Source organism: Canis lupus, chromosome 17 (genome assembly GCF_011100685.1).
Source record: "Canis lupus familiaris isolate Mischka breed German Shepherd chromosome 17, alternate assembly UU_Cfam_GSD_1.0, whole genome shotgun sequence".
NCBI classification, from domain to species: domain Eukaryota; kingdom Metazoa; phylum Chordata; class Mammalia; order Carnivora; family Canidae; genus Canis; species Canis lupus.
Genome location: NC_049238.1, coordinates 59,621,345 through 59,645,054, shown reverse-complemented (window position 1 = coordinate 59,645,054; position 23,710 = coordinate 59,621,345). Strand labels below are relative to the sequence as shown.

The 23,710-nt window shown below is 44.1% G+C and overlaps 2 non-coding genes across 2 annotated transcripts; one reads left to right on the top strand and one right to left on the bottom strand.

Moving 5' to 3' along the window:
• Window positions 1–9,409: 9,409 nt before the first annotated feature.
• TRNAN-GUU lies at window positions 9,410–9,483 on the top strand. The gene has a single exon. It is a non-coding gene; the product is annotated as a tRNA-Asn (tRNA).
• A 3,528-nt stretch (window positions 9,484–13,011) lies between these two features.
• TRNAV-CAC lies at window positions 13,012–13,084 on the bottom strand. The gene has a single exon. It is a non-coding gene; the product is annotated as a tRNA-Val (tRNA).
• Between the last annotated feature and the right edge of the window lie 10,626 nt (window positions 13,085–23,710).

Genomic DNA, 23,710 nt, shown 5'->3' with positions numbered 1-23,710 from the left:
TGTTTTCGGTATTCTCACTAGTGCTGGTTCTAATGAGAACTCTGTCCTTTTATTTTTGTTTTCTGTATGTACCATGTCTTTTTTCTCTGGCTGCTTGGGAGGTTTTATCTTTTTCAATGTATTTGAGCAACTTAATTATGATATGATTAGATGTGGTTTTCATGTTTCTTGTGCTCAGGGCTCATTTGGTTCTGTGGATTTTTTTTTTTTTTTTTTAGGAACTCCAATTATTTATATGTCAGGCCTTCTTTTAAAGTTGTCCTACCACTCATTAAAAAAATGTTTTCGTGACTCTGAGTTTCATTTTGCATATCTTCAAATGTTCATGGTTTTATGTTCCCTAATCTTTTTTTCTGTAATGTCTAATCTGATAATTCCATCTGGTGAATTTATTATCTCAGATATCATGGTTTGTATCTCTAAACTTCATTCTGGCCATTTCTGTATGTTCCACATTTCTACTGAACTCTTCAAACATAGATAGTAAGTCATAATAACTGTCTTAAAGTCCTCTCCAATAATTTTAACATCATGTCAATTCTGGTTCAATTTGAACTGATTGATTATTCTTCTCATGGGTCATGTTTTCCTGCCTCTTTGCTGCCTGGCATTCTTTGATTGTATGCTAGACATTATCAAAGTTCATCTTCCGATCAGAAGAACAAATAGTGTTAAAACATCTATGCTACATTTCTATACATTCAACGCAATTCCTACCAATGAAGAGGTACAATGAATTGATTTATGCACTGTCTGATCCTTTTGGATCTTGCTTTTATGATTTTTTTAGGTGGTTCATTCTAGGGCTGATTATTTCCTACTACTGAAGCAGTACAAATTATGAGTAGCTCCAGTCTGCCTGGTGGGAATAGGCACTGTCTCCTGCCCTGTGTGAGCTCCAAGCCCTGTTCCATGATCTTTTCACACGTTTCTTTCCTTGACCTCAGGTAGTTTCTTCATGGACTTACTGATCTGTACTCTATACTGAGTACTGGAGATAAAACCTCTGTACCTCTGGATTCTCTCTCTCCTCAGCTCTCTCCTCACTGGAACTTGGGGCTATGAACTCTGGCTGTTTCTCTCTCCTCAGACCTCGGCTTCATCCTCTCACACAATCTCTTCATCTGCCTCAGATCCCTTCTTTGTACCTCCTCTGGAAACAGTTCTGCACCTGACAATGTGAGCTGGGACAATCATGGGGCTCACCTGTTCATTCTCATCTTTCAAGGGTTGCTACTTAAATCCCCTAGGGGGATTTCAGGCAGGAAACTAATTCTGGTTTCTGTTACCTCACCTCTCCTAGAAACTGAAGGCTTCTCTGTATTTTCTTAGTTTGAGTTCAGTAAGAGTTCCAATATATTTTTTAAACTCAATGAGAGAGCCTTTTTCTTCATACTTTTGTCTGTACAACAAACTTTCTATACATCTGATACTCTAGCAAGGGGAGCAGTGTCCTCCTGACTTAACCAAGAGAGAGGAACAACAGAAAGACACTTGAAGAGATATCCTATTACATTTGTTCAGCAAACTTCTAAGATGTTTAGAAAGTCTTCCAATAAACTGTGTCCAGAAAAGAGCGGCCAGAGTGTCCTCTCTGACAATTTCCTGTCAAGAAGTTTATCCAGTAGGAAAAGAACTAGCTGTTTTCAGACATTTAATCCTCCCTTTTCTTTATAAATTGTATTTTTATCTTTGTTGGATGTGAAGAATCTAATAACCGTTCTCCCTCCTATGTAAGGGTAAACTAGCATGCTGACAACTAACTCCTTATTTTCTCCTGCCAGTGTTTAGTTATTTCTGCAAAAATTATCCCACTTATACAAATCGTCAGAGCCAACAGAATTCAATATCTGATAAGGCATCTATGCAGACCAGGATCTTTCAGCTTATGTTCCATGGGTCCTTGTGTTGAATCTCATGAATAAAAATGAAAGCTTTGGCTTTACATTTTAAATAGGTTCTTGGATTTAATATCTATCTGTCTACCTAATTCTATCTTATTTGTACATGGTTGATATTCCCCTCCATCAGTAACATCATTGTGGACGTTTTGGGGTTTGAAACTGTGAAACTTCTTATGATGAACAGTTGGTAGTGGACAGAATTTCATCTCTGCTAGGCAATAGATGACAAACAAATGTAGCCAATATGAGTTCTCCCAAGTCAGTATCTACGTGCAATTGGCATGTCCACATCAATCTTGGTATTTTATTGATTTATGCACAACTATATTTTATAGGATTTAATTCTTTCTATAGCCAAACTTGGAATCAGTCATTTCTCAAAATCCTGGAGTCATTATAGAGGATAATGCTATTATTCGGAATCCAGGATCTGGCTGGTAGCTGTTCTCACTGATACTGTGGTGTCATTGCCACTCAGCAATAAAAACAAGAGATCATACAGATATCTCTGATTTCAAACCATTATCACACCATTATCACACAGGTCCTTCTTCCTTTCCCATGACATACATATTTTTTTCTTCTCTCACAGTGAGAACACTGATTCCCACAGTATTAGCATTTTACTCATTTGTTCTGTCTTATAATAAATTCAAAAGAATTCCAGAACTGCTCCACAATACAATTACCAGCCAAAAAATTCAATTAAAGTGTGAGATTTCTTTAAAATCCCACAAAGTAAAAACAAACAAACAACAACAACAACAAAACCCTACAAAGTGCTCCATTAGCAGCATATAGGTGGAACATAGAGTTTTCCAGTGATGAAAATCACCCACTTGAGTCTAGAGCACTTTGGATTGACAAAGTTACACCTATTATTCAGTAACTTTATCTTTTGTACTCTAACCTAAAGAGAAAGTTCTACAAAGATAGGAGGGGATGGGACAGAAAGAGTTGTTAATCTCTCCCCATAGGAATAAACTAAAAGCAGAGGAGAAAGCAGGGCCTTAAGGCTCTAGATACCATGAAAATAGGGGATTGGGGAACTGTAGACCAGGGAACAAATTATGTGAATTTGTCAGGTTTCTAAAATCTTTCAAATGTCTTGCTGTGTGTAATTTTTGACTACTTTTCACCCATTCACTTATAATCAACATACATCTATTTCCAAACACTGGATACAAGCAGCAATAAGTAATGTAGTAGAGGTCCAAGTCCCTTATCAGCAAAGTAGAGGTCTGAAGGGTTTCAGAATCAGAATTCCGTGGTTCTTTAAGGAACAATACACCACACAGCCCTTATATCACACACCCCTCCAGTGGAGCCTGAGGTGCTACCCTATAATCAAAAACATGTCTAGTCCTACTGTGAAATGAATGTATATTCTCACACACTGGTTGACTAAAGTTTTCAAATAGCCACATGTCAGCTTTGAAGGGAAATGAGGTGCTCCTCTCTCCTCCCCTCTAAACATCCTCATTCTTACCAAGGTTTAAGTTTTTCTTAAAAATGTCTTTCGCATATCTCTTACACTCAGTCATCCTGATAGTACCTTATATCAGAGCCTCATCATTGATGTCTGGATTCATGCACTCTCCTAAGTGCTTTCTCTGATTCTGGCATCTCCACACTATCAAATGTCTTTCTAATCTTATTACCCAAAAGCCCTGTTCTCATGTCCTCACCCTCTTTGTGAAAACTTACACTCTACCATCTACTACACAAATTCTAAATTCCTCATCCTGCCTTTGCATTTCTTCTAACTTGTGACCCCTCTTTCTATCCAAAATTACTTCCCATGACTCTCTTATACAAATTCTTCCCTAGGGTCAGGCTGGCCCCTTCCTGACCCCAACCCTCTACCAGGTACCCTCTGTACAAGCACATCTCCTGGCCTGGTGTGCCCTCCAGACTTTCTCAAGGCACAGTTAATTAATAATTTTTCCTCAGTAATGGAGGACATGTGATAAGATTTCATGATAATTCACATTAAGGTGAGTGTGAAATCATCTTAAACCAACAAACTTGTTAGGTGAAAGAATTGTCAAGCACAGAAAAAAACGATCTTAGAGTTGAAAAGATTGAAAGAGACAACTGGTGCAAGAATCTTTCCCACTCTTGACACATCATGTAGTTTCTGCCCAAATGTCTTGGTCTTTTTGTTGTTGCTTTGATTTTTAATTTTTTAAAGATCTTATTTATTTATTCATAAGAGACAGACAGAGAGAGAGAGAGAGAGAGGCAGAGACACAGGCAGAGGGAGAAGCAGGCTCCATGCAGGGAGCCCAATGTGGGACTCGAGGATCACACCCTGGGCCAAAGGCAGGCGCCAAACCACTGAGCCACCCAGGGATCCCTGCCCAAATACCTTGTGAGGAGAACTCGCTCACTCTCTCACTCATAATCAGACATTCTATCATAAACACTTCTGGTGTTTATGAAAGTACCTATATGTTTGGCCAACACCTGGCATCCTGTGCTCTAACCTCCTTTGATCCAAACAGTATAAAGTTGGCCTGCCTATAGCCAGTCTAGTCTACTCCAATCTTTTGCCCCACTGCATTCTGAGTGATTCTTCTACACCCTAAATCTATATACCTGCAGACCAAACCTATTTAGTATCCCCCATATTCCTTCACTAAAATGTCTAATAACTTATGATCTGTATCCCTCCATGTTCAGCATCCTAGTATCTCTTGTCAGTTTTCAATTCTGGTAGCTGTGAACTATTTCACATATTGGCCACTCTTGCCCTTCCAGGGACGCAGTTCCCTCTATTGGGAACAGTCTCTCACTGCTTCCTTTTCATTATTCTAATTCATTCTCATTTTTCAAAACTAATTTCAGCAGTCATTTCCTTTGAAAGATCTTTCTGACCCCCTAAACTAAGCTAGATGCCCCCTAATGTGTTTATTTACATTTTGATCTTAATAATTCCCCCAATGAAATAATTGTCTACTTATCTCTATCTTCCAAAATATTGGAAATTCCTAGGAAGCCAATTGTGCGTTCAAGTGCCTAATACATCTGCAAAACCTAACACAATGTTCAAGCTACAGTTGTTAATTAATTCAAGAGTGGACAAATGAATAAAAAAATAATTCTTGGGGATCCCTGGGTGGCTCAGCGGTTTGGCGCCTGCCTTTGGCCCAGGGCATGATCCTGGAGTCCCGGGATCAAGTCCCGCGTTGGCCTCCCAGCATGGAGCCTGCTTCTCCCTCCTCCTGTGTCTCTGCCTCTCTCTATGTCTATCATGAATAAATAAATAAATCTTTAAAAAAATAATTCTCTCTCTTTCTGAGACAAGAAAAGGAATTTAGCAGGACAGGTAGAATTAGTCTACAAAGAAGAGATATTCTAGTAGAGCAATTGGGAAGGGTAGAGAATAAAATAAGCATAAAGTTTTGCCTGGATGTATGGTAGTAAAGGGTCCTGGATGAGTCTTTAGGGTTGGGAATAAGTGGTAATAGGTGGGATATATATGGAGAAGGGAGGGGAAGGGTAGAAATGAAATTTCATCTCTGCTCCCTTAAAGTATCATTCCATAGTATCAATCAATCTCTTTTTTACCCCCTACCCAACCCCAGTTGAAACCATGAGGCATGGGGTGCCTGGATGGCTCAGCAGTTGAGCATCTGCCTTTGGCTCAGGGTGTGATCCTGGAGTCCTAGGATCGAGTCCCACACGGACTCCCTGCGAGGAGCCTGCTTCTTTCTCCCTCTGCCTGTGTCTCTGCCTCTCTCTCTCTCTCTCTCTCTCTCTGGGTGTCTCTCATGAGTAAATAATAAGATCTTAAAGAAAAGAAAAAAAAAAAGAAAGAAACCATGAAGCATGGTTCACATACTGAACATGAAAGCCAGAGGAACTTCTTTGTTAAACCCAATTATCAAAGGGATCTAGTTGGAAGTTACACCATTTTATATTGGATTTAAACTCCAAAGGCATAGCTTAACTCTCCCTAGAAGTTCTAAGAATACTGTGATTCAGTTAATTGAAGAAGTCAAGAAGCATATGATGCATTGGTAAGTCTCTGAACTTCAGAGACAGATGTAAGGGGAAGAATTTTTGGCACTCTTAGATTAAGAAAATTCACTGGACATTACAACCATATCTGGTTCACAGAGTGAATGAATCCATACTGCATGTTTTTCTCTGACAGTTAATTTTTGTTTCTCCACAAGTTTTATGAACCATCTCTTCCCAACATTATCTTTAGGTCCAGGGATCAAAGCTCTGGACTAGCAGTTCAGAAGCAAAGTTCAAACTTTAGTGGGACAAGAATCAGAAAGTAAATAAAGAAACCAGCTTAGCTAGTCAAACATGCATATGGGGAATTCTTTTTTTTTTTTTTTTATGGGGAATTCTTATACAATGAGAGTTGCAACATGAAGTCATGTGCAGGTTACTTAGAGAAGACAAAAAAAATGTTTTTTTAGGATCTTATTTATTCATTCATGAGAGACACACACACACACACACAGAGAGAGAGAGAGAGAGAGAGAGGCAGAGATACACAAGGCAGAGGGAGAAGCAGGCTCCATGCAGGGAACCCGATGTGGGACCCAAAGGCAGGCACTAAACCACTGAGCCACCCAGGCATCCCGACAAAAATTTCTTTAGGGAATTGCTCCCCTGGAAATCTAGGAAAGATAGCTGCATTTACATAAATCCTTCTGTTCCACCCCTAAAACTTCCTGCCCCACAAGAGTTTCCACATGATACTCATCAGCTGTAGAACTCAAAATTGGATCAGGTGGAAGTAGATGGGGTTGTTCCAGCTGTGTGACTTGTCTTTGTGTGGGTTTCTAACTTTAGCCAGACTTATGAACATGAAGAGGTGGAGAAAATCAGAGAAATCACAAGATCTCTATGTGGAAAAAACAGGACGAGAACACCAAGAATAAATTACTTAAGAGTAACCACCAATCAAAGAAAGGATAAAAGAATGGGATGAAACAAGTTGAATGACTCTGCCGGGAATAGTCCCTAGGTGGATGTGAATCACTACTTACTACATTAAGAACCAAGCATACTCAGGGGGAGCACAACCAAAATATTTAGCCCTCTTATCCACCATAAGTTTCACAATATGATTGCTAAAGTCTGGTTCTAGCAGCTTCTGGAAACTAAGGGGCTTTAACATAAAAATTCTATCAATTCTATTTATCATAAGGTAAAAATTCTATCTATCTTCTACCCTAAATTGGAAGCCTGGCCCAGAGACTAGACTACAAACCCAGCTATTGATTCTCTAGAACATCCACTGGCATGGACTTATGGTCACCAATTCTTCTCCCAAAAAGGTGTTCGGGACCCAGCAACAATTCAAGAAGGCTTGGGAATGTGCCCAAGTTACTAATGAAAATCTGTGTGATACTCTTGCCAGGTGAACTGAGGACACCCTGGGCCCTTAGTCTTTGATCCAGCCCATCCCAAAGATGTTGGCAAAGATTCTGGGTCTTGTCACAAGAAGGAATTCAAGGACAGACACACAGCACAGCAGAAGAGGGACGGACACAAGTAAGAAAGTTTTTGTTTTTTTTTTAATTTTTTAAATTTATTTTTTGGTTAGTAGAAAAGTTTATTAAAGTCAAAAGTATACTCTTGAGATATGAGACAGAGAGAGAGAACAAGTTATACTCCTTGGGGTTTGGGTTTCTATCTTTTATTGAAAGTTGTTGACTAGGGGGTGGAATATTTATTACTTGGAGTGGGGATCTCTCAGAAGCAGAGTGTCTCATCTTTTCTTCCTTATTTGGTCAGGTTTCCAAACCACTTTGTCACCCATCTTGGAGCTGTTTGGTTTGATCCAGCTTCTGGGTGGCTTTGTTTTGAAGTGTTACCTGGATAAGCCTGACTTTCTTGATAGCTGGCTCTGACTTTCTCTTTGTTGGCCTCCAGGCATCCTGTTAGAACCTGACAAATTGCCTCTAACAACACTTGAACTTTTCTTATCTGACCACTTTTGAGTCTCTGGAAAAGGCAAACATTGTGTGATCCTTCTTTTAATCTCCTGTGTTTTAAAGGGCAAATAAGTGAAAATTAACTTCAAGATGTCTTTTCTTTACCATGAAAGAAAGCCAGTTCAGGGCAAAGCAGTTTGATTACATTTCAGATGGACAAGACCATTATTTCTGTGAAAAAGAAATCCATAGGCCCAACATGGTGCCACTTGCCCCCAGGACAGCAAACCAAGACTTAATGGCAGTTTCAGTCTCTCCAAGAGTAGAATTCTAAGCCAATCAATCTAGACTTCTCTGGTCAGCACCAAGGAGGAAATATGTCCTATGGGCCCTCTCTTTTCCTTAAAGGAAAATAAGGTAATGCACCTAATTAGACTCCCTGCTGTGACCTTACCTGAAACAATCCTTTGAAAGAGATTGCTAATCAATCTTTCCTTTCCTTTTGCTAATACCTTCTCGTCCCACTCTCTTTCCTATAAAAAACATTTTGTATAACATCTTGAAGCTCCCACCCCTACTTGTTAGATGGCATTCTGCCCAGTTCATGAATCACTTAGTAAAGTGAATTAGATCTTCAAATGTACTCTGTTGAATTTTGTTTTTTTTTTAACACACCTCCATTCAGTTTAAAACTTTTTACCCTTTGCCTTTGTCTGAGAATCATATTAATGGAGGATAGTTGGGAGAAAGGCAGGCCAGGGCAAGGCAAGGGGCACCATCCTAAGAATAAACTACCCTTAAAAGGAAAAAGACCTCATCCTGTTATTCCACACCATCCTGAGAGGAGCCCTCCGCCCTTTCCCACACAAACAACTACTTGATAGGTAGATGAGTATGTGGACAAAAACCTGATTGGGTGACAGGTGCAAGGAGGGTTAATCAGATTAAAACATCCAGCCATGATCTCATAAAAACCTTAGATGTAGAAACTCTGAGGGCAAACTTCTCTGTTCCCTTCCCTCTTGGGAAGCGTGTACTATTGCTCAATAACTTTGCTTTGCTGTCCACCACTCTTCATCTGGTCTACCTCTTCATTCTGCAAAGTGGTGTGACCAAAAACCACAGGCACTAAAGGAAAAATTCTGAAATTCAATATTTTCCCTCCTTTTAGTTATTTCATGATTAGCTTGGTACAGATTTGTTCTACTCTTAAGATTTACCCCCTTTCTGTCTACTACACTACTGTAACTGGAATTTACTTTCATACACATGTGTACAAGACTTGAATCCATTATGATTACCAGTATTTAGTCTTGTGTTGGGGATTTCCGACACAGTTGGTCTCATTTCCACCATATCATGTATTTAAAAAAAAAAAAGTTTTTCTTATGTTTTTCACTAGACTCGTTTACACAGGTACAGTTTTCTGTTTTCCTAAACTGTTCAAAAAATTCTATTTCCCTGATTAGTATATGTTTTTAAATCCTGGGTGCATAAGATTATGTTCCTTAGTTCAGGAAATATTAACATATGTGCTCTAGGCAAGGCTATGAGTGACAGCTCACTCTCTCCTGGGATGTGGGCAGGAACTACCTGCAGGTCTCTGTGGCGCAATCGGTTAGCGCGCTCGGCTGTTAACCGAGAGGTTGGTGGTTCGAGCCCACCCAGGGACGAGGTGGCCTTTTTAGAACCTAGAAAACGTCCTTTGGCAGGGGCACAACCGGAGGACTGACGCCAAGGCCGAAGCCGGCCATAAGGCCATCGCGGACTCTGGAGGAGGAAAACCCATGGCTGAGAATCCGGAAATCCTCGAAGGGCTGCAACCCTCTAAATGCCTTTTAACAGTGCAGTTTCTGCCTGGAAAACCCATGGCTGAGAATCCGGAAATCCTCGAAGGGCTGCAACCCTCTAAATGCCTTTTAACAGTGCAGTTTCTGCCTGGAAAACCCATGGCTGAGAATCCGGAAATCCTCGAAGGGCTGCAACCCTCTAAATGCCTTTTAACAGTGCAGTTGCTGCCATCCTTTGTCCCTTTCCTTATACTCTTTCCGGTAAGTTGGTCCTAGGTGTTTATGGTTACAGATAACGGCTGTCATCCTCGTTCTCGTGCACATATTTTTGGCCACCTGACAAATATTTCTGCAGGGTAGAGGCCCGGAAGAGCAATTACTCTAACATAGTCTTTCCACGGTTCCTATATCATCCAATTTGTTTTTCCCTGTTGACGGGTTAGTTATAACTCTTTCTTTTGTTATTTCAGCGACCGCTTCAGGCTTCATAGCAGCACACACCTGTAACTTACCAGCCTCCCTCCAAGCCATCTCCTACCTCTTCACATTCCTCCAATTTAATATCATTGGAAGAACTTAAAGATGACAATAGACCTTGAAATTGCAGATTGACTTGACAAATGATGGAGAAATGCATGTTCGAATTTATATAAGATACCTTAAAAGGTTTACCCACCGTCCCCACCCCCACCCCCAAACTGTAAGAATAACAAGTCAGTATGATGGCCAGAATTATAAGACTTAATCTCCATTAAATTTTATCATATATGTAACTTACTGAAATACATACTTTGGTATCGTATAAGCTCTTAAATAGTATTGGAAGGAAAGTGTGTTCGTTAGACCAGTAGAGGAAATTTAGGCAGCTAAGTGTCCCTAGGAGTTTGAAGAGAAAATAAGCCCAAGACTTGTGTAAACTACAATAATATCTACCAATATTTTCTGCATTATTAGTAAATCTAGAAGGCAACATAAAGCAGTTTTTAGATCAAAATCATCAAACCAATCTGATGCACACTAGGAGTCCTTTTATGAAATATGACATGATATATACATCTTCTGTGCCATTATATAGAAAATATTAAAATCCTTTGAAGTGTTTAAGTATTTGAGATTCATCCTTACTGTCCACCTGATTTTTTGTTCTTGTATCTAGCACTGAGACGACTAATTTATCTACAGCTAAACTATTTCTTGGTTTTGTTTTTGTTTCCTTCCCTGAGTCACAGATTCAGCGGGAAAGGAAATGTGAGGGGCACCTGGCTAGCTCACTTGGTAGAGCATGGGACTCTTCACTCTTGATCTCAGGACTGTGAGCTCTAGCTGACACACCTTGGGTGTAGTGATTACTTAAAAATAACACCAGAAGAAAGTAAGAAAGAGAGAAAGAAAGAGAGGGAAAGAAAGAGGGAGAAGGAAGAAAACAAGGAAGGAAAGAAAGAAGGAAGAAAGGAAGGAAGGAAGGAAGGAAGGAAGGAAGGAAGGAAGGAAGGAAGGAAGGAAACCCCATCAATAGCATCTTTGGACCCCCAGTGGGGGTCCCAGAAATAGAAGCTCGGTCACTACCCCACTTTGGGGAGAGGCACAATTGAATACACACCTCAAATCAGGTTGCCTGTGTCTGTTTGGACTCAGACTGGAGCTGGGACCAACTCAAGGCAGGACAAGACTAAGCTCCATCATCACAGGGCAGCCACCTACCTGACAGCACCAATGCAGATAATTCCAGAAAGCTCTTGAAAACTTTCCCCTTCCCTTTGGAGAATTTTCCACCTGCTCCCTTCCCCCTCCCACCCCAGGAAAGGATTCTTCAGCTTTGGCTGGGCCAGGACCCTCTAAGATCCCTGTAGGGTAGAGAGAGCCAGGAGGGCAGGAGCCAAGGGGGCAGCTGCACTTCCCTGAAGGGTCTCTCCCCGGGGTGGGAAGGTTCTAGAGCTCAGGCTGACCCTAGACCCACTGCCCACCAGAAGGAGCCCAGAGGGCAGGCAGTGCTGGGGGCATGGCCACCTAATCCTGTTCCTACAAGCACAGGGCACACCTGGCCTGCACTATCCCGGAAGAGGCAAATAACACTCCACCTGCCTGAAGCTTCTCTGCAGCCTGGAGGCAAGAGATGTCTGGTTCCTGAAGGGACAAGCGGGGTCTCCTCCAGAGGACAAAGCCCTCCCCTGGCCTCTGAAGAAAGGTCATGCCGGTTTGGAGGGACATTGCCCAAGGGAGGGAGCAAGAGCGGCCCAACCAATTGTCTTGAGATGTCTGCCAGGTGCCTTCAAATGATGTCCAGTCTGTAAATATGAGGATGGAGGGAGAAAGTAAATGTGGGGAAATGTTCACTGGTGCACTTAGGGGAGGGATACAGTATATTACCACCCCTGCAACTTGCTCTGTATGTTTCAAAGTTTGCTTGTTGGCCTTAGAGGAGTGACAGAGTGTAGTCCCAAAGGGACCCCTGCTTTGGCGCCAGCAGATGAAAACCCAGAAAATAAAGGTTAGATTTCCCAGTCAGAGAGAGCAACAGCGGGGTGGGGAGGTGTCCCATGGGCCCAGGGCTGAATCCAGCTGCCAATGGCTCCCAGCCCTACCCCCTGCTCCTCACCTCTCCCAGCCTCAGCCACACCTGGGGCTCTGAGGCCTGACCACGAGGGCACTGGCCTGTGCTGCATTCTGGTCTAGCTTAGCCCTGTGTGTGGCAGAGCCAGGGCCATGCTCTCTTTCTGAGCCTCCGTTTCCTTAGGAGTAAGGGGCGGCCTTGGCTCTCAGCAGGCAAGGAGCAGAGTCCCTCTACTTCATGACCTCGAACTAGTCCAAGGGCCCTCCTGAGGACGGTACCTGAAAGGCTCCTTTGGCGTCCCCGTGGGCTCATTAGGTGGAGCCCAAAGCTCTTAATCTTCGCATCTTTGGCTTGAGTCCCAGGTGCTGTTGGTTTTCTATAGTTCTGACAGGCAAATCTACCTTTCAGTAATGGTGGGGTGTGTGTGTGGGGGGGGGGTGCGGTTGGGGGGAAAGCCAAGGTTGCTGCCCAAGGTTGCTGCACAGGGAAGAACGTGTTGGCTTTCATAGCCATAGCACCTGTCAGCCTGTAGAGGAGACTTAGGGCCAGAGGAGCAGATCAGGGGTTTTCTGGATGTAAAAGTAACCTGAAGTCCAGGTTGCCCTGTGTGCTCTTCTTGGCCTGATCTCCAGCGTGAGGGGGAGCAGACCAAGGAGGCCAGTCAGGTTGTTAAGTGCTGGCGCGTCTGAGTCTTTCAGGCAGCAGCAGAACCCCATCCAGCCTCAGGCGTGAGGTTTGTTTTGTTTGTTTATTTCTGAATGGCAAAGGGAGCTGCGCAAGCAGGCCCAGGCCCCATTGGCCGAGCCCATGGTCCTTTGCGTGTTTGGAGCAAGAATAGAACTTGGGGTAAGAAAGAGGGCTGTTTCCGCCCGGTTTCGAACCGGGGACCTTTCGCGTGTGAGGCGAACGTGATAACCACTACACTACGGAAACCAGGCCGCCGGCGGCGCCCTCTGCCAGGACCCTGAAAAGCCTGGTGCTGCCACTACTGTTCTGCCCACCAGTTTCTTTGCCGAGTGCAAAGGCCCCTGGGAGCACCCGCGAGCCCGCAGGCCGGGGGACCGCAGCCCCGAGCGGCCCGGCTGGGGTTCCGCGTCTCCACCATCCCGGGCGCCCAAGACTCTGGGGGCCTCGGCAGTCCGGCTTCGGGATCCGCATCCAACGCAGGGTTTCCAGATCCGATTGGAGGGACCCCAGTGCTGGGACCCCCTTCCGGGAGAAGGGGGGGCGGGTCAGCTGCGTCCGAGCCCCAGGCGCCCCCGCCGCCCCCTTGGGGTCACCCGCCCTCCGGGGCGGTCGCCGGGGCGGTCCCCGCGGGGCGGCCAGCGCTCGGGGCTGGGAATCCTCCCAGGAGCCCGGGGACCGGCTCCCCCCGCCCCCGCGGGCCCCGCGGCCCCGGCCCTGAGCGCCTCTTCCCAGCCCTTCGCTGTGCGCTCCTCCGCGGTCCCCTCGGCCCAGGCGGTCCTTCCCATTCCTGCCGCTGTCACTTTTTCTAGTGGACTAAGTCCATATTTTATTTTTCTAAATTTTATTTAAATTCAATTTGCCAACATAGAATACCACACCCAGTGCCCATCCCATCACATGCTTTCCTTAATGCCGGTCACCAGTCACGACATCCCCTCACCCTCCTCTCCTTCTGCAACCCTTTGTGTGTTTCCCTGAGTTAATAGTCTTTTATGGTTTGTCTTCCTCTAATTTTACCCCATTTAATTTCCCCCTCCTCCCTTATGGTCCCTTTCACTATTTCTTATACGCCACGTAGGAGTGAAACCATATTATGATTGTCTTTCTCCAATTGTAAATCCAATATTTTAATCACACTTTCGTCTTTTAGCAGGTTCGTAGCAGAAGGTGATGTCCTTAGGTCATTTGTCTGTTTGAAGATGTCCAACATAGGCCAAACCATGTATTGTGGCCTGTATTAAATATACTTGAAGATCAGGCTGTCAGGTGGAATACAGACCACAGAGATTTCAGAATTTGCCTGAAGGTGGAGGACCCAGGGACAGCCCATGCAGATTTCATGATCATAGGATTTCTCCCTCAGTGGTCTTGGGATTCTTTTTTTCTGGGCAGTTTTATTTCAACTTTTGCAAAACCCCAAATTTTTTATTTGCCTTTTTAGTTTTCCTGCTCAACAGGTCTTGGAGTGTGAATTTTAGCAAAGAAGTAAGGATAGTTTTCAGAGAAAGGTAATGTCTGGTATGTTTTCAGGTTTGCCTCTGTTAAAGAGCAAAAATGCAACTTAATAATTTGAAGATCTAATGGCTTTATTAGATACCAGGCCAAGATCGTTGGCCTTTTTCAACTATGGCTCAAACTGGAGATGGGGACAGGAATGGACCATATCATTCTCATCAGCAACTGTGGGTAGGAGGGGAGGGCATTTTCAGACCAGGCCGACTTAGATCAGGAAATTTCATGACATGTTCCCCCTTTCTTTCCCTTCTTGATCTCTGTGTTTCCCTGCCCAGTCAGAGGAGAAGATCTATCATTTTTCCGTTTTGTCAGACACTTTTGAGGTCCCTCCTGGACAGAACAAAGGGAGCAGCTGCCTTCCCTCTACAGTTGTGTGAAGGTTTGCAGTCACTGGAGAAACCACAAACACTCTGAGCGCACGTGCACCTCTCAGGATCCTGCCATTATCTACCAAAGTGCCGCCTGTAGCTCCCCTGAAGGCTGAACTGGAAGGTGTTGGATTCCTGACTCCTCTAGGGGAGAAGCGGTACAAAGAGTGGACAGACCAGTAAGCGGCTGAAGTTGAGGGCAGAGCCAAAGAAAAAGTGCAAAGACAAGCCAACCCCAGGGATGATATAACAAAAGGCAAGCTCTAGAAGGGAAAGGCAAACTGATACTCCACATATTCCTTCCCCTCCCACCCTCGGTAGGATATGTGTGACATCCTCCTGCCCAAGAACAAAGAAATAAAAAAACACATGGTCAACTGATAAAAGATCACAGCCATGCAGGACATGAAATTCCATCAATTTGTCACTGTCTTACTGATTTACAAGAAAAACACCATCTTAATAATAGCCAGATCTCCAGGAACCCATTAGGTTCAATTTCCTGGAGCCCTAACATCACCTTCCCCTCCACACAGGATTGAAAAATAAACAAACGAAGGAACAACAACAACAACAACAAAAAAAAACCCTGCATAATCAGTCACCTCTCACAGTTAAAATGTGACTTTTTCTGCCCATGAGTCCTAATCCTGTGCTGTAATAAAACCACCTTTTTGCACTGAAAATGTCTCAAGAATTCTTTCTTGACTGTTCACTATCAGACCCAAACATTGAATCACATTTACCCAACCATTCTGAGACTAAGCTTCTGGAACCTAAGACTTTGAGAGAGACAAGGATAACTTATTTTAATTGACCTCTCCATGTTTATCAAGAGAGTTTGCTCTAATTCGGAGATCAAGAACAAGGAGGATAGCATAGACCAATATCCATAGTTGACTGACAGGAAAACATGAATTCTGACATGATGTGGAGGTTGAGCAAAACATTGGAGTCAGAACTCTTAAGTGTTTTTGCTCAGAGCATTGGAAAGATGGGAACAAAGGATCCCAATGGAGATGGAAACACGGTCCGTTACAAATGTTCTAGAGGAAACACCAGGAGTTCTGTTCAAGACCTTGCTTGAAAATCTCCATACACCCTGTCCGCATTCCTGCTCCGTCTGAATCCTCCTTTTGTCAATCCTCAGTGCTCGCCCCCTCCTCACTCTGGGTGCCTCTCTTCCCGCCGCCTCCTCCCTGCAACCTGGTCTCCTCCTTGTTGCAAGGAAAAGGTGAGTTTCCAGGTCAGTGCTGTGCTGTAGCTGAGAGGTGCAAATTCCCTCTGTGACTTGGGCACCTGGCCGCCTAGGAAGCGTTCTACTTGGGGGACAGGATACCTGGGGTTTCGCCTGTGGGCTTGCCTTTTAGAGAAAATTTGGAAGGTAGGGTCTTTTAGATTATCCCTGGAGGAGCAGGCGAGACAAGGAAAGATAGAGGGAGGAAACCAGCTAGAGTACTATTCCAATGTTGCTATCATGAGAGGGCAGGAGAGACCTAGACGTCAATTCCCCAGTGGTCTAGTGGTCAGAATTCAGTGCTTTCATAGCTTCAGTCCAGCTCGATTTCCAGCTAGGGGATGTGCTTGCTTGTTCAGCCTCAGCACGCAGGAGCCATCTCCTTTGTGTACAGAGGAGTTTGATGGTGTACCATAATGGGGCAGATGCAGAAGGGTCTGGTCTCCTTGCAATTTGTGAAGCCCTAAAACTGATGAAGAAAGAAAAGTGGTGATGCTCTGCTTGAGTCCACTGCTGGTGACTCTTTGGAGGGGTCAATCCCTTTACTTGTGTCCCTATTTATCTTCTTCCACACAACTTGGTTTTTGTCATATCTCCTTTTCACATTCGGGGCAGTGACTTTAGAGATCTATTAAGCAGCTTGTGCCAAACGTAGACAACCATGCAGAGATTCAAGCCCAATTTGCTAAGCTGCTATTACTGAGAGAATGAGTTAAGCTTCTGGTAATGATTGCTTACTTTTTTCAGAGTACTCATACAGATAACAACTAAAACTGGGGAAACATGTTTCTAAAATATTATTTCAAGGTGCTAGGGAGATGAACAAAGCCAGCAGACACAAGGTAGAACCGCATATGGTGAGTTTTCCACTTTGCAGTTTTGGCTGAGAGCACACGTTGGTCTGCCCTATTTGGGTCAGCTAAATCCCAGTACACAACCAAACTGTCTTATTGGATTAAAGGAACAGAGGACAATGTTTAGGCAAGCATAACAGTTGAGAAACCAAGAGGTGGAGAGGAATCTCAAAAAGGAAAAAGCCACTGAAGGGAAGTTCTAAATTGTGTGTAAACTTCTGCCCAAGTTTCTGGCTGACTCCTGCATAATACATGTTGGGCAACCTCCAAGTGGTTCTGCAAAAGCTAAAGTGACAACTGAGATTTCACCTGTCATCCACTGCGAGGCAGAGAATTTGCAATTTGTTATCAACTAAGCCTGTTTTTATAAAAATCCAATGCTTTTGTAATACACAGCAATCCAGAGTCTGTATGTGTACCATTCGCAGTATCCACAATACAACCTAAAATATTCTGGTATATTACTCTGATATTACTCTACCCATACTCAAGATAAGACAATCATGGAAGACTGACCTAGACTTCATCCAAATGTTGAAAGTAAGAGGTAAGAAATACTAAGCCAGAATTATAAATATTTTGAGATTGTAAAGGAAAATATAACCATAATAAATAAAAAGTTAGAAAAAAGTATCAGGAAATAGAAATAGTAAATGAAGGACCAAATGTAAATGTTGACATTGGAAAGAGTTCTCAAAAAACAATCACTGGATGGATTTAACTGCATAATAGAAATGGCAAAAATTCAGTGAATTTCAAGGGAGAGAAATAGAAATCATCCTACCTGAAGCACAAAGAAAAATAATTGAAAAAAAGAAAATAAACAGAACCTTAGCAACCTGTAGGGCAATATCAAAAGTTCTAACATATGTAGAGTTCAAGAAGAGGAAAAAGAATAAAGCAGGGGGAAATTTTGACATCTTAATTTGTTGAGAAATATATATTTAGTACACAAAGAGCCTTTCATTGTTGGCTACAGCCTACAAAAGTCTGTCCCGTTTCAGGAGAGGGTAACAACCTGCGAACAACTGCAGCTCTTCCGCGGAGCGAGGACCTCACCCACCGCTCCTGTGCCTCCCTTCCTCGCCCCACGGCCTCCAGGCATCTCCTCCACACGCCCCCAGAGCAGTTCACAAGCACAGAGAACCGGACCCGCTGAGCAGAGCAGCCCATTTCCACTTCCAGGGGATGCCCAGAGGCTGTGCCTGTCGCTCACCGTCCGCAGAGCGGCTCAGGCGCGGCGACCGCGAGAGCGCGGGGTCGGCCCGACCAGGGCGAGGTTCCTGTCTGCGCTTGACCGGGTCAGTTCGCACAAGCGCTTTGGTCGCTTTTCAGGCACACAGCCCGCGTGTGAGATGCAGGCAGGACCAGAGCGGGGTTCCTCCGACGGAACGCAGGGCGCGCACAGGTCAGAGGGTCCCTGTGGCGAGCGGGGGGCTGGGTGCTCAGCACTGAGTCTGAGAAGCCACCAGGGGACCCCCACCACCTCCCCTTCTTCCCCGGAGCCTCTTCTGCAGCCGTCTTTTGCAACACGCCGAGGACTCAGGGCTAAACAGAATTCCCGCGTGAAGGGAGACGTGGCCAAAACTCCTGACCCAGAATCTAGCCCAAGCCGTGGCGGGGAAAAGCGCCGAGTCCCCGCCACGACGTCACCAGGGCACCGCATGTTACTTGGTTTTCTCGCCCCCTCCGTCCCCTCCGTAGACCTACGCGCCAGAAGCTCCGACCACTCACCGATCCTGGGGTCCTGGGGGCCGCCGCCCTTCCTTCCGGGGAAGATCCAGAGGACTGTCCCTTGCCTTCTTCCCCCAAAACCAAGCCCTCGGGCCACGCACTGAGCGTTCAGAGAAAGCAAAGGCGCGCCCGAGCCCCGCCAGGTCCACACGTCCGGCCGCACCTCCGGGCTGCCGCGGAGACGCACCTTTGGGAGGCGGCCGCGGGCGGACACGAGGAGCCGCGAGGGCGCGGGAGGGGAGGCGCCGGCGTGAGAACCCGGGGGGGGGGGGCGCCTCGCCCGGAGGACCCCGAGGGACGCGGCCGCCGAGGCGCGCGGACGGAGACCGCCTCAAGGAAGGCCGGGCGGCCCAGCTGGACCCCGGGTCTCCGCCACAACCTGCGGCCCCTGCGGTTCTTCCGCTTTAGCTAATGCCAACTCTGCCTCCCCATGATGGGCCCAGGCCAAAGTCTTCTCTCTGACACCAGTTTTCCTCAGACTCTATATCCAGTAAGTCAGTAATTAGTATAGTCTGGTAAATACAGTGTGGACATTGATCTACACCACGGGGTCTCAGCATCGCACCACCCATACTGATGTGGTAACTCTTCGTTCTGCAGGGATTTCTGTGCATCATGCTATTTGAATGCACCTTAGGCTGGGGCTTCCCAGGCCTCTGCTTACTAAGTGCCAGTAGAGGCCAAACACACTCTCAAGTGATAATCAAAGTTTCCAGACCTTAAGCAATGTCCTAATGGGGAAGGGGAATGGGGATAGGGGTAGGCAAGCTTGTCCTCTGTTGAGAAACACTGATGGGCGCTACGACTCCTGTCCAGTCACTGAATTTGGGCTAACGACTCTCTTTATAAATGTGGGAAAGCCATCCAATGCATGGCCCTTACCTTATTCAGAGGTTGAGATTTGAGACTTTGGTCTCCGAATCCTCCAGTTGTGCTACCATTGCTCCTTTTCTTTGGTTTTATCCTAAAATTAGCCCCATTCAAGCCTGTCCTGGAAGGCCAGGGCAGTAAAGTTCAGTAAAGTTGTTCTTGACCTTTTTGAAACCTCACACCTTATTCAGTTTAGCCTGCAGAGAAGATTTAGCGATAGTATTTTCTTTACCAGAAACCCAGGGAGCAAGTGAACAGTACCCTCAGGGCAACCTGGGCTGAATTGTAGTCTCTACAGCCTGCACTGCTATCCAGATCCTTTGTCCCACAAGCAGGGGTTCTGTCATGGGTCACTTCTGGTCATTGAAAAACAACCAGATTGGGAGAGACGCCTAGAAGTCAGCTACCTACCCTGGACATGTCCATGAGGGACCCCAAACGAGTGCTGACCAGAAAGAAAAGCAGTGAATCCCTCCTATTATTAGCTAAGACTTCGTTCAAAGAGAAGGGAAGAAATCCCATGAGTTTTCAGGATCTAAAGTTACCAAAAGTCAACCTCATCAGGATCCCTGTTGGCTCATGGCTGGTGCAAATGAGTTGAGTCTCTTTGCCAAAGTAAAGCAAACAGGCATTGGCCAGACTATAGTGAGTGGACAATCTCCAATCTTGCCCTGAACTTCCTTCGCCAGTATTTCTGTGGATTCCAAGGCTGCAACTGAGTATTTTTCATCTGCCCTTGTTCAAAGAAGAAAGGAAGTGTTGGCTAGCTCAGAGGAGCATGGGACTCCTGATCTCTGGGTTATGAATTCAAGCCTCATGTTATGTGTAAAGATTATTTAAACTTCTCAAAAAATAAGGAATCAGGTATGAAGGGAATAGGAAAACTGCTACATTAGGGAAAGCTATCTTTGAGACAGTCACTACCTCTCTCCTTAATTTTAATTGCACTTTCCCAGGTAGATCTCCAGTGTGAGCCCATTTTACCCTCAGTGCACAGCTGACAGGGCCATGTATGTGGTTATGAGATTCACAGATGAATATCTTAAGTATAACTTTTTAAAAATACACATTCCAGGGGTGCCTGGTTAGCTCAGTCAGTAGATCGTGCCACTCTTGATCTCAGGGTCGTGAGCTCAAGCTCACATTGGGCATAGAGCTTACTTTAAAAAAAAATAAAGTAAAAATAAACATTCCAAAGAACATATAATACATCAAGCTCAACTTTGCCACATTTACAAAGATGGAAAAGAATTATATATTAGCAAATAAACAATGTCATAAAAGGGACTTTAAATGTCGGTTTTTCTAAGTAGGCTCCACACCTGATGTGGGACTTGAACTCACAACCCTAAAATCAGGAGTTACACACTCTACCAGGTGAGCCAGCCAGGCACCCTGAATGTCTGTTGTTTCCACTGAAGTTTTTTTTCCCTAGTTATGTTCATCCAATCTCTTCCCTTTCTCAAACTGACATTTACTGCCAAATCCTAATATTAGTATTCTGTTTCCAGACTATTCTTCCCCTTCTGTATCTTTGCCTCTCTCTCATCTTCTTTCATAATCTTCAGTTTGCAACATAGATCTTATAATCTGGTTAGCAAATTAGGGATCCTATATAGGACTCTATTTTCTGGGGCACCTAGGTGGCTCGGTTGGGCATCTGCCTTCAGCTTGGGTCATGATCTTGGAGTCTCTGCTTATTGGGGAGTCTGCTTCTCCCTGTGCTCCTCACCCAGCTGATGCTCCCAATAAATAAATTTTTTTAAAAGGCTCTATTTTCCTAGAAAGAAAAATTATAAATAACACAAGGCTTTATAAGGTTTTATTTCACAGTTAGAAATAAGTAAAGGAAACACACCTAAGATCAAAGACTAGAAAAGTGATCTAAATTTTTTTTGTTCAGGAAAAATCCAGATTCTGCTGAGTGTCACAGCAGACATTTTGCCTGTTCCTCAGCCTGCAGATAATAGATCTACTTTTCCTAGAGAATACAACAGAGAATCTTTGACCACAGGGGTCAACCAATACATAAGTAAGCATGTGTCCTACAATGAAATGAGATGAAAATGACAGCACATCTTAATCTGTTACATAGAGTTTTACATTTTTCAAAATTGAGCTGTTGAAAAAGAAGGCCAGAAGTAGAGGACTTGCACTACCTGATTTAAGACTTTTTGGGGTGCCTGGGTGGCTCAGTCCATTGAGCATCCAACTCTCAGTTTCCACTCAGGTCATATCTCAGGATTATGGGATGGAACCCCCCAGACCTGCCCTGCAGCAATAGGCTCCATGCTCAGTGGGGAGTCTGCTTGAGGTTCCTTTCCTCTCTCTCTCTTCTTCCCCCCACCCTCTCCCTCTCTAGAACAAATCTTTTTTTTATTTATTTTTATTTTTTTAAACATTTTTTAAATTTATTTATGATAGTCATACAGAGAGAGAGAGAGAGGCAGAGACACAACAGGCAGAGGGAGAAGCAGGCTCCATGCACCGGGAGCCTGATGTGGGATTCGATCCCGGGTCTCCAGGATTGCGCCCTGGGCCAAAGGCAGGCGCCAAACCGCTGCGCCACCCAGGGATCCCCACAAATCTTTTTTTTAAAAAGACTACTTATTATAAGCTATGACAGGCAAGGCAATGTGCTAGTGGCAGCAGGATACATACACTAATAGGCCGAATTGAGAGCCCTGAAATTGACATCTATTTGGTCAACTGGTTTTCAGTAAAATGCAGTTCAATGAGGGAAGGAAATAGGTCCAATAAATGGTGCTGGAAGTAATAGTATCCCTATTGATGGGGAATGGAGATAAACCCATGTAGACCTATGGCTAGAGGAGTTTGGATTTTATTTAAAATGCACTAAGCTCATCCTCATTTCTCCTAAAAAGTCCCCACTATTTTAAATATCTCAACCAGAAAAATAGCTATGATGGCACTATTGCATCAATGGAAACTATAGACAGGTCTCCTTGAGAGGAAGCATTTTGGAGTAGTCTCTGCACATGCTCAGACATGAGGCATGTCCAAGTTTCCCAAATGCTTGGCTCTGGAAGTGCTTACTGTGGGTTTTCCTTCCCTTCTGACCACATCTGCTGGTGAGTCAGCAGTAAATCTCTGCAGGCAAAACATGGTCACAGTCAGTGCTGGGATTAAAAGCAAACCAAAAGACTAGTCACAGATGCCAGACCTAGTTTTGGATTGGAGCTGAGGCTACTGCTGCCACAACACAGAGTTTGCTGTGCAGATGCTGCATTTCCTTTAGTATTTTCAATGTAAAAGTATTCACAATATTTTGTTGCTTTGTTCTTGAACAGCTTGCTTGTTGACAGGATGCAACAGGAAACACAAATACCAACATTTTTGAAAAATGTTGATCAGAAGGTAGGATACTGAACAAGATAACTAGCCTGTCCTCTTCAAAAATGTAATGCCATCAGAAACAACAAAAACAAAGATATCAGAACAGAGTTCCAGGTAATAAGGACTGAAGTGTAAGTTGATTAGAGTCAGGTAGGGGGGCCCCTGGGTGGCTCAGTGGTTGAGTGTCTGCCTTCAGCTCAGATCAAGATCCCGGGGTCCTGGGATCCTGGGATTGTGTCCCACATCAGGCTCCCTGCAGTGAACCTGCTTCTCCCTCTGTCTGTGTTTCTGCCTATCTGTGTCTCTCCTGAATAAATAAATAAAATCTTTTAAAAAAATATAAAAATAAATAAAAATTAAAAATAACAATTAGAGCCTGGGAAAATATCAGTACCATAACATACACTCCTTTTTTTTTTTCTAAGAATTTATTTATTTATTCATGAGAGACACACACAGAGAGAGAGGCAGAGACACAGGCAGAGGGAGAAGCAAGCTCCATGCAGGGAGCCTGACGTGGGATTCAATCCAGGGTCTCCAGAATCACGCCCTGGGCTGAAGGCAGGCACTAAACCACTAAGCCACCCAGGGATCCCCCATAATATACACTTTTTTTTTCATAACATATACTCTTAATCCTTAATCTCTCTCATATATGTATGATACAGCCACAGATATTAAATGCATCTATATCTATATACATATATATAGATAAGACATTTTCTAAACAATGGAAAAAGTTATAAATGCAGCATATATTAGATATAGTTCTTAAATGTGATAATTGAATTGTATTAATTGTATAATTGTATGGTTATACAGAATAATGACCTTAATATCAGGAAATATATTCTGAAGTATTAGTGGTGAAGTGGCCTTGCATTTACCAAACCAATGGGAATGCAGGTTTGGGTCTATGTAGACAGAGAAAAGGAAC